The sequence below is a fragment of the Cyprinus carpio genome, chromosome A5, assembly GCF_018340385.1.
Source record: "Cyprinus carpio isolate SPL01 chromosome A5, ASM1834038v1, whole genome shotgun sequence".
NCBI lineage: Eukaryota > Metazoa > Chordata > Actinopteri > Cypriniformes > Cyprinidae > Cyprinus > Cyprinus carpio.
The window spans coordinates 12,826,673-12,838,920 of record NC_056576.1 but is presented as its reverse complement, the minus strand read 5'-3'; the positions used below and the strand labels follow the sequence as shown (position 1 = coordinate 12,838,920).

The following is a 12,248-nucleotide window of genomic DNA, read 5'->3' as shown; positions in this document are numbered from 1 at the left end:
GGGAAAATTGGAGTTATTAAAGTTCGGTTTAATTTGAAGGCATTGCGGCAAAAATATATTACTATTGTTCAGTAGAATATACGTAATAGGCTGCTACAACTACTAATTAAAACCTTATTTTTAAGGAATAATCATACAATATTTCTTCAATGTTTTAATTGTAATATTAAATTACCTTTATTTTCCAAAAAATTTAATTTGTTTAATTTTCATTACTTAAAAAATAGATTAAATGAATGTTTTATGCCTTAAAAAATGTAAATAAACAACAGAATTTCTGAGCAAAAAATCATAAGGCTGTTGTAAGAATAAATGTAATTTGTTTTTATGCTTTCAAATAATTGGACATGCTAAAACAGAATTTGGTAACAATAAAACATAAGGTTGAAAAAATAAAATATTTCATAGGGCCCTAAACATGTAATTTTTGTTAAACTTTTAATAAATTGATGTTAAATTGTTTGTTTCATGAATTTTATTTAATTAGACATGCTTTTTGATTAATAAAATTTAATTTAACCATTAAAAAGGAGCCCCCCCCCCCAGGGGAAACACTGCTAGATGTCAACTTTGAAGTTGATATTTTGTCACGGAAATGAAGTGTGTAGTGGTTTAAGGGTATTATGTAAATGTGGTATAGGAAGACAGTTTTAGTTAGCATGCTTCTGCGGGGAACTCATTAGCTCCAGCGGAGCTCCATAGCTGGGTTGACAGTGTTTGGTGTTGGCGTTCTAGTGTTGCGACAGCTTCAGGAGTATGTGTACAACTCGGAGAATGCCCAGCAGCTGAGCTTAAGGTCAATGCACATCAGCCTCAGCGACAGACAAAGGGGCGGGATTCCAGAGCCGGCCAATAGCCAATCGAGAAGCCTGTCTCTGTGATAGGGGTTAGTAGGAGTAAGACAAAGCAGTGCCAAGCCATTTAAGGGGTCCTATTATGCTCTTTTACAAAGTCTCAAATTTGTTTTGGGGGTGTACTAGAACAGGCTCTCACACTAAGTTGTTCGAAAAACACATTATTTTTCACATATTTTACATTATTACAACACCTCTCTCCCCAATCTGGCATGAATGACTCGAATAGTTCATGCATCAAATGAAGGCCTGCCTTCTGAAATATGAAATGTGCTGTGATTGGTTACCTGGGCCAGTGTGTGTTGTGACTGGCAGCACTCAGCACCTGGTCGGGAAATGTCACACTCCTTACCATAGCCACCTGCCAGCTTCAGTGTAAATACTGCTTCAAAATCAAATCAATTTGAGCCTGATTTAAACCCGGATGATTGTTACCACTCTTAAGTTCGTCTGTCTTGGGAAAGCTAGCATGTCTCCGACAAAGTGATAACACTCATTGCCTTCTCTAGTGCAGCTCAACCAGGTCTCGTCCCATTTGTTGATATTTGTGATATCACAAATCCCGGAAAATATGCGTTGTAGTCCAGACGAGTTGTTCGTTGTAGTTTTTGAAAAGTGATTTCTGTTAAATAAAATATCTCCTTTTGAAGTGAACTTTGAGCTTTGTAACTTTGCAGATCTTTTTTATGCTAAAACAGCAACATTACAGATTAACTAAAGTTGAAAAAGTGAAAAAGCATAATAGCACCCCTTTAAATCTTAAAATATGGCATGGCTGAGAATAGGGACAATAAAATACTGAACAATAGGTAAAGGTGGAACATGATTAAATGAAGAACACAGGCTAATTGACTCTTCATATGCCACTCCCTATGTCACTGTGTGACCCTTGAGTGTCAGTTAGAATAAAAATTGTTTAACAGAGGTCAGATGGCAATTTATGTTTGAGTTCGCTTTCATACATTGTTGTGTTTAACTACTGATGCAGTGGAGGTTATGCATTATACAGCGGCTCCCCCAAAAAGTATTTGGACACTTAAGGTACATAAAAACATCTTAATTTTTTTATTTCTGTTAACACACTTTCCAATCGAAACAGTTAGCAAAAAGAATCGTATAGATAAAAGAATAGCTACTATATGTTTGTGGTTGTCAAACAGTGGAAATGTCATCATTCAGTGTCCAAAAATTTCCAGGTCATTTTTTTTGGGCCAACATATATCCAATCTAGCTTGTCTTGCCTTCAGCTGTGTCTGTCATTAATGAAAGCTGATTTTAAATTGTGTGTGTTGCTGTTAGATTTAGTATATCTGATACATCTTGAGGCGTTATTTGTGCTGCTATCAGTTTGCTGAAACATTAGACACGCTTCTACAGCATGAATTATAAGCTTAAGACACACGTTTTGTGTCACCCTCATCCATCTTGGGCTTGATGAGGTTTTAGTGCCATCTCTCTTGATTTTCAAGAAGTGAGCATTTATTCCACTGTTATAGTAACTCATCATCATCATTGTAGTTAACAGCCTAGTCAGTGCATTGTCTGTCCAGATGGGCTAGTTGAGTGCTCTTCAACATCCATGACCTATATTGAGAGGTTTGTTAATATAGATACAGATATAGATCTATGAGACATATAGATATGGACAAATGTAGGACTGGGATGACTGATCAGAAGAAATTTAAATTATATATTAGTAGGAGTGTAACAATATTCAAACGAAATGAAAAAAATGTATGAGTTTGGTGGTTGATCAGAAGAATTTTTGTTTATATATTTGTACACCTGAAAAACACTGTTTATTTTATTTGTATTTTTGCTCTATTGTGTTTATTTGTGCTGTTGCATCTAGTTTGATTATTTGTTATTGTTTTCTTTATTTTTATTTGACCATAGTCTTTTTTCCCTGAACATAGCACGTACTGAACCATGAGCAATCTGAACCGTTATACCCCTAGATATTAGCTTTGTTTTCACTGTCTGAACCTTAAATCTAATCTGGAGTTAAAGTGAAGGTCTACATCTTAACATTCTGCTGAGTCTCTATCTAGCCACCCTCAATTCTGGGCCATTTTGACCCTTTTATCAAGACTGAATGAGATCTAGGACGTTGATTTAGTGCAGCTGTGACAAGCTTATAGTTTGTGATCGCTGCCTCCTCTCAGGGTTTTGTGCCAGATGCTCAGCACTCAACACACAGGAAATAGCGATGATGTAATTAAAAAGCATAATGACATATCAGGTTTGGATTATGTCATTACCAATGGAAACATGGCCTGTAAGTCTATATTGGAGCTAGGACCAATATGATGACTATGAAGCTTTGCTTATTTTGACCTTGGTTTATTCAAAGTCTACCCAAACTTTTACGATATTTTAAATGCACACTTTATTGGTACCATGTCAGTTAAAAGATTGATTTTAATTTAATTTAATTTAATTTAATTCAGTATTTGATATATATTAACAGATATTATAAATGTAATTATGCATGTTTTCTTTCTTTTTTTTTTTTTTTCTTTTTTTTTTGCTTATTTTTTATATTTGGATTAGATTTAGCAGATCTCAAAATTATTATCTGTGTTTATACTTTAAATTGTAAATTTATGATTCCTAAATTCACATTAATGAAATATTGATTAACAAAATATTTATTTCATTTTTTAGCATTTTATTGTGTTAGTATATGTAGCTTCAACATCAAAGTAAGTATAAAAGAAGGCTTATCAATTTCGACCAGCATTTTAATATTAGTCTATTCTTACTGTTGGGCAGTTTCTTTACAGCTGATATCACACCGTTCCGTGATTTATAATTTCTGCTTACAACACTTTCTGTGTTTGACCCTCAGACCATCAGAAGCTCGAGCGGGAAGCTCGAATCTGTCGTCTGCTGAAACACTCCAATATCGGTGAGCTTTACCTCCACCAATTAGAATCAAAGACATGTATATTATTAAACTGCATTTTAAGCATTTAATCTCTAAATGGGTTTTTGACAGTTGATTATTCTCATACTTTCAGATCAGGTGGATGTTGTGATTTTGTCCCGACTGCCACAATAAAATATAACTTCAATTCTCTGTTTTTGTTTCAGTTCGTCTGCATGACAGTATATCAGAGGAGGGCTTCCACTACCTACTCTTTGATTTGTAAGTGTCAGTGCACTTCTTGTCAGAATGTTCCTCCATTTCCTGTCATCAAATTAGCTTTGACATGAGGAAGAGCACAGCTTAAAATGATTCATACTTCATGTTATGTGCCTCTGAAGCCTTTTTATCAGCATTCTGTTTTTCTGCACTGTTAAAGGGATAGTTCATGTCACTTAACACTGAATGAACCCAAAAGGAGCACCGCAGCCTTCAGATCATGTTGGAATGATTGTATTTATGATATGAGGACACATGCACAAATTGTTATTGATCATAATAAGTTGTAATTGCTGATGTTAATTTTACAATATAGTCTATATGCATTTTGTGTACTGGTTATGAAGACAGTGATCCAATTTGCCAGAAAAATACTACTCATTTACCTGTTTATATACGGTGACTGGCTTGCATGGAAAAACTGGATTTCATGTGGCAGCAAAAACCTGATAAAATACACTGATAAAGCGTCAATTCCACACCTAAAATACATCTAATTGCCGAAGCTCTATTTCCTTTGTTCTTAATTTTGCTGTACTACAGTATACTACACTAAAGCTCATAAAGTATCTTTGACAGAAAGAATACTGTAGATAATAAAATTTGATTGATTGGACATACATCCCAGCGTAATTATGATACTTTTACTTTTCAAATTTGAGGGTAGGAAATTACCAAGAGGACTTTAAAACATCTAGCTGTCATTTTCAGGCTGCTGTTTTCTGATGAAAGTGGATATTAACTAGTGGCTGTCAAGCTCCAAAAATTATAAACAAATTAATGTAGTACATATGACACATGTCCTGTATTGTCATTCAGTATTATTTATATGCTATTAGAGTATTTGAATTGAATTATTATTGTATTTTCAGGTTTTTTTTGTATTTTAATTTTAGTTTCAGTGTGTTGATGTGCTTTTGTCATGTTTATTAGTTTTTTTTAATTAATATTTCCTTTGGTTTGAATTTATTTTCATTTCAGTTTTCAGTTTAGGTTTTAGAATTTTTTAGAAAGTTTTTTTTTTAAGTTCATTTTATTTCAGCTTTATTTAAATGACTGTAAACTATTTTTAATAGCTTATTTTTACAGTAACAACACTGGAGTGCTGTATTCAAAGTCTTCAAAAGCCATTTGATTTTATTTTTATTTTTTTTCGCAAACCATCCTTTTAAGAATACATGGGCTTCATGAGTTATAATTTGTAAGAAAACATGTTGATAATAAGTGTATTATATTTTAGAAAAACAGCGATATTAAATATGCAACAACAACAACAAAAAAGTGCCTCCCCGAAGGCATGCCGTCTTTGTGAATCTTAAAAACCTTTCACTTAGTTTTCACAGTTCTAGCTTTCCGGAGAATTTTTACATTGGATTCTCGTCTCCATGGAAACTGAGCTCGAGGAAGGGACGTGCACTAGAACAGGAATTCTGTTTGAATTAGCAAATAGCCAGGCTGAACTTCCTGTGTTTTTAGGGTGACTGGAGGTGAACTGTTTGAAGACATTGTAGCCAGAGAGTACTACAGTGAAGCAGATGCCAGGTAAGAATGCTTTTCTTAAAGTTTTCCCTTTCTCTGTGCCTCTCTTCTGCCCTTTCTTCTCCTCTCTCATTGGCCCTAGCTTGTACCACCCATCACCACCACATACACGTTCCCTTTGAGTTTGTTTTGCATTTGGAGATGTTGTTTGAAGCAGCATCTCCCACAGTGCAATACACAGATCTTGCTTGTTTTCCATCACACACAAGGGTGAAATGTGACCTAAAAAGGTGGCATGACAGAACTGGACACTAACATTGTTTGAGAAAATGAACTGTATGCTGTTGTGTGTAGTTTAGTTTTTTTGGTAGTACGAATGTGTTACTAGTGTGCTACTATTGTGTCTTTTGTCTCTCTGTTTCTATAAATGTCTTCTCATGTTTTTTCTACTGATCTATCTCTGTCTTTTCCTCATGCATTATGTCTGTCTCCCTCTCATACACACACTTGCTCAAACAAACACAGACACAGCCTTCCTGCAGGCAACTTTTTGGCTTTCCTGTGCATATCCCTTTCCACATTGTGTGAGTGTGTGCTTGTGTGCTTGTTACCAGGGTTTACAGTATGTAGTTGAAGGTGTTAGTCCTGAGCATTATCACCTCTGAGGTCCAGCCCATATATGCAATTCCACATAATGACTCACGCTGACTTCCTTGCATACATTGTGTGGGTGTGTGTAACACATTCATTTCGACCGTCTCTTTTGTGGGTTTTTTTGACCCAGTGCTTGTTCCATGGTATTGTTTGTGTGAGGAGGTGTAGTTTAGTAGATAAAGATCTGGCCTGCTTACTAAAAGTTAGAGATGAGACGGTCCATATTCTGGCCCTATTTTACCCTTGACATTTAATCTAATTTTTCTTTTAGGTAAGTGTATTTGTGCCATTTAAATTAATAAGCTTTATATATATATAGTATTTCTCAGTATACTATGCACTCAGTATCTATCGCTAATAAATAATAATAGATAAAATGAAATAATATACATGTGTATATATAAATGGTAATATGTGAAATATTGTTATAATTTAAAATAATTGTTTTCTTGTTACATTTTTTTTTTAAATGCAGTTTATTGTTATGATGCCAAAGTTGCATTTTCAGCAGCCATTACTCCATTCTTCAGTGTCACGTGATCTTTCAGAAATCATTCTAATATGCAGATTTGGCGCTCAATAAATATTTCAATATCAATTTTGTAAACCGTTTTGCTCCTTGATATTTTTGTGGAAGACAATCAATTTTTTCAGGATTCTTTAATGAATGGAAGGTTTCTAAGAAAAGCGGCATCATTTTTCATATCGGGCCGATGCCGATATTTACATTTAAAGTCATTAGCAGTCCAAATATATTATAAAGTTATTATGTAAATTTTAGTTTATGTGAAAGTGAAAAGAAATTGCTTTGTAATTTAAGTACTGCTTTTGTGGTCAACTAGTTGGTGCAGAACGAGTACTTGACTAGTCGGTTACTTGTGCACATAAGTGTCTGATTAGATTACATTATGATCTGGGCTGTTATCAAGGGTTGCAGGTTCAATCTCAAGTGTTTAAGATATATAAACCACAGTTACTGAGCCTCACCACCTTGATCTGTCACCACTATTTAAGTTGAGCAGTGTGCTCTTGTTCTTTCTTTATTGAGTTGTTATTTTAGGCATTACCTTTAGCAGATGCTCCGTTCAAGTGTAGTTTACGCTCTTAAAATGCACTTGCATGATGCTTTTACACTGCAGTTACTGCAGTTACATTAAGTATATTGCACAGGGGCTCTTGTATATATAAAGCACACAGTGGCCTCTTGATATGAAATTATACGCCCACAATTAGATGCCGATAACAGTGTCTGTTTGAATCAAGTGCTAGCTTCCATTCCCTAGATATCCTTGTTAAATAAAGTGCAGGTTATCACAGCACAATTGTGAGTGTGAAAATTATTTTGCATAACTTCCATTTCAGACACAACAATAATAATTATGAGAGTAATAATAATTTTATTTTATATTTTATTTTATTGTTATGAATACATTCTAATCATATTATTATTATAGTATGAAAAATGTGCAGTCAAGTAAACTTATTACATTTATTCATATACCTCTTATTAAGATTTTATTTTTTATTTAAATATAATTTGTTAAAAAATATTGTTTAAAAGATATTATTTAAAATATCAGATAGATGTGAATTATCAGTTACCTGTTTTCTAGATATCTTTAGGAAGTTTAAATGTGACTGTGAAATCAAATGTTTGTGTGTTTCTTTTGTAAGAATAGATGCAGGGAAACATCTCAGCTTCTTCCCTTGTTTTCATCTCCTGCTGACCTGCTTCCAGCCACCCACTGCTCTTTCTCTCTTTCCCTTCTTTCCATCTCTGTTCTTCTCTCTTTCACTCTAAATGTCCCTCTTCTTGTGAAGCCCTGCAGCCGTGCGCTGCCCCCTGCCTCCTCAGAGAGAGGGAGAAACTAGGGCTCCAATTAACACAAGTAATTAGGGCTTTATCTTTCTCCCCTCCTCCCATTCTCCACCTGTCTCTCTCTCTTTCTGTCTGCCTTCTCTTTTATTCAGATATTTTAGCTCTCTCCTACTGTGTGTGATAGTGTCACTGACACCTTCTCCACTGTGTTGCGGCTGTTGTTGTTGGATGTGTGACAGAAACAGGGTATGATGCTATTTTGAATGTATTTACTCAGTGCAATTTATAACATCCAAGTGAAAGATATAACACCAACCTGTCAGCAAAAAATAAATAAATAAACAGAATAACTGAGTTGGAAAAAGGATCACCCCCTCCTAAAAATGACTAGTAAACTCAGTCAGGTGTAGCTAATCACCTTCTCAATGTCACACAAAGCCATTTGACTTTCAACTGTGATCAGCTGTGGTCATTTTGATTAACTCAGCATAAAAGAGCTTTCCTGGAGCATTTTAGTCCTTGGTAATACAACTGAAGCAAACAATCAACCATGGATGGCAAAGCACTGTCAAAAGATCTCTGGGATAAAGTTGTGGATAGGCACAAGTTAGATGAATACAAAAAAAAAAAAAAATTCAAAGGCATTATCATTGCCTAGAAGCACAGTGAAATCTATTATTAAGAAGTGTAAGGTATTTGGTACAACACAGACCCTCCCTGGATCAGGACATTGCTCCAAACTGGATGAAAAAGTAAGGAGGAAACTGGTCAGAGAGGCTACATAAGGCCTTCAGCAACTATGAAGCAGTTGCAGGAAATTATGTCAAACAGTGGTCATTGTGTGCATGTGACATCAATATCACAAATTCTCCACAAATGTGGCTTGTTTCTCCGCAAGAAAAGCCACATGCAGTCATAGCTGAGTTTTGACAAAACACACCTTAAAGATTATGAGTCAGATGAGACTAAAATTGAAATATTTGTCCACAACACCAAACGATATGTCTGGCAGAAATCCAATACAGCTCACCATCCAAATAACAGCATTCCTACAGTAAAGCATGGAGGTGGTAATATCCTGTTATGCGGGTGTTTCTTTGCAGCAGAGACTGGAGCACTTGTCAGGATAGAAGGAAAAATGGATGTGGAAAAATACAGTCAAGTTCTTGAGGAAAATCTGCTGCCCTCTGCCAGAAAGTTGACAATGGGAAGAAGGTTTACCTTCCAACATGACAATGACCCAAAGCACACAACAAAACTGAGCACACAGTGGATAAAGGAGAAGAAGCAGAATGTCCTTGCATGGCCTAGTCAGAGCCCAGACTTAAACCCCAGACTTAAAAAAAAATAAAAAATAAAAAAAAAAATTTCCCCTTCTGTGGTATTACTTGAAGACTGCAGTCCACAAACAGTCACCATCAAATTGAAATGCAAAGTTAGTAGAGACATGGCTGTAATTGAAGCAAAAGGTGATTCAATAAAATACTTTTTTACAGCTTTTTTTTTTTAATATATATTGGTGTTTTACCTTTCACTTGGATGTTTTAAGTTGTCTGAGAAAATACAGCTTAATTTCAGGCTGCAAAGCAACAAAATGTGATTATTTTAAAGGAGATGATTCTTTTTACAAAGCTCATCATTCTGAAAAGCGAGGTGTACGCTGATTGGTCAGCTATCCAGTGCATTGTGACTGGCCGAATTCCTCTTATGTTTGACGGAAATGTTACTCCACATACCATACTACGATGCCATCTCCCAGAGCGCAGAGAAAAAAAAAAACATTAAAACCCATTATAAACAAGGCATTTGTTGCATCCAGTGGGGACATAATTTATGGATTATAATGACTTGTACTGTCTCTTTACGCTTTGTGTTGCACCGCATAAACATAAAACCATGTCTGCATTTGTAATCGGAGAATTGACAAACAACAAGCGCTACTCTACACTGCTTAAAACTCGCATTTGAATCATCAGTGGCAAATTCTTTAAATATAAAAACTGTACGTACAGACTGTGAGTCAGAACAGCCGGCATTGTAGTCTTCTCTCCCAGGATCAGGAAACAGTCCTACATAAAATGTGCTGCACACATCTGAATATTTGGGTTGAACTGTTCTGGAACAGTGTTGTAAAAACTTGACCAATGATTTCTAGTTGTGTCCTCTTTTTGAAGGCCAAACAAAGTAGTTTTGCTTTTGCAACGAAGCACACAGCGTCTTCACAACATGGCGGCAGCAGTGGCAGCAACAATAAAGTTATGCCTTCTTTCTTTTCATGAACATTTGGGCGGTGTTATGCAAATCTTCACACACAGTGACATAGACATGTGGGGGCGTATTTAAACGAGGCGTTTTAGGAGGGCGTGTACAAGTCTTAACTTTTATAAAGAATATCTTGTTGGGTTTGAGACTTTAGTCTTTGCAACTTTAGGGATTTTATCTATTCACGAACATCTTGTAACACTCCAAAGGGAGAGGAAAAATTTAAATCACTTTGTATGACCCCATTAAGGTTTAGATTTAGAAAAATGTGATAACGTAAATTGTAAATAACATATGTTAAAGAAACAAGTGATAAAATCTCTTCCTATATATTCCAAGTTTTTGTCCTAATGTCCTACATGATGACACAGTGTAAGGTTATTCTATTGATTACTTTTCTATTTCTGTAGCATTGTGCTGGTTGGCCCCACCCACTGTGAAATCTCACTTATCTAGAGTCCTGTCATAACCATACATTAATAACCAAACATATTAAAACTTGGCATATTGTGCCAGGTTAGGACATAGTGTTGGATAAGTTTTTTCTTAAAATATTAAAATCTACCAGAGTAGGCAGAAATGTTAAAAGTACTAGAGCAGGTAGACAAAAACAAACATATCAATTATTAAACTTGTTAGAAAGTTTGTATTTTTGTCTCACTGGATAGTGGAGTCAGCTATTATGTTTTGGTCAGGCATGTATGTACGTGTGTGTGTGTGTATATATATATATATATATTTATATATATATATATATATATATATATATACATACATACACACACACACACACACACACACACACACACAAACACAAACACAAACACTACCATACAAACGAATGGAGTCAGTACGTTTTTTTTTTTTTTGAATTTTTATTCATCAAAGAATCCTGAAAAAATGTATCAAGGTTTCCAAAAATATTAAGCATAACAAGCAAGTTTCTTGAGCAATATCAACAGCATATTTCTGATTCCTGAAGTATCATGTTATGCTCAAGACTTGAGTAATGATGCTGAAAATTCAGCTTTGCCATCAAAGGAATAGATTAAATTTTAAAATATATGAAAACAGAAAATGGTTATTTTAAATTCTAATAACATTTCACAAGAAAAAAATTTATTGTATTTTTAAATGAACCCTTGGTGAGCATTAAAGACTTATTTCGAAAACATCTTCGACCCGAACCTTTGAACAATAGTACAGTATATAATATATAAAACACAATATTGTTATAAATATTGTATGTGTGTGTGAGACAGATTGCCCTTCAAAGACACTGTGTGTGTGTGTATATACTCACATCCTACAGATTTAAAACTCACACACAAAGACATTTACTCACTACACCTGTTCCTCCCCACCTCACCTCCCCTCTCCTACTCTCTCTTTTTCCTTCTCTCTCTCTGATGTTGTTCTTATTGTTGACAGTTGTGTGTTACATGTCTAAATGGTTCTGTCTCATCACCTCCGACATTCACTTCCCTCTCTCCTTTTAATTTCTTCCTTCCATTTTCCCCCCTCCCTTTTCCCTCTCCTGTATACGTCACTCCTCCCATCTCTTTTGTATCGATTCAACCTTTTTTCTCTTATCATCTCCACTGCTTTTGTTCAATGCACTGCCATCACTCCATCAATCGTTTGATTTCACTCTATCCATCCTCACGTCTCCCCCTTCACCTCTCATTCCCATCCTCCCTCTCTCCCTCCCCCTCTTCTTTTTCTTTTCTTCCGTTTTGTCTTCACAGTCCACTGTATCCATCAGATTTTCTAGACAGTGTCCATCATATTCACCAACATGACATAGTGCACAGGGACCTGAAGGTCAGTAGGTAGCTCACACACTGCCTGTATATGGCATGTCTGTTTGCCCCTGCTTGCTCCTGTCTGTGTGTCTGTAGCTGTAGCCTGTCTGTCTGTCCTTGTCTGTCTGTTTATCTGTGTTTGGCATCATGGGCTTCCCTAATCCATTGACTGCCATCCCAAAATTCCCAAATCCTTACGTCCTACGCTTGATGCCGTCATGCAGATG

At 35.5% G+C, this 12,248-nt stretch overlaps 1 pseudogene; it reads left to right on the top strand.

The window, feature by feature from the left end:
- The window catches only part of LOC122145163, a 54,734-nt pseudogene that overhangs the window by 7,202 nt on the left and 35,284 nt on the right, over positions 1–12,248 (top strand).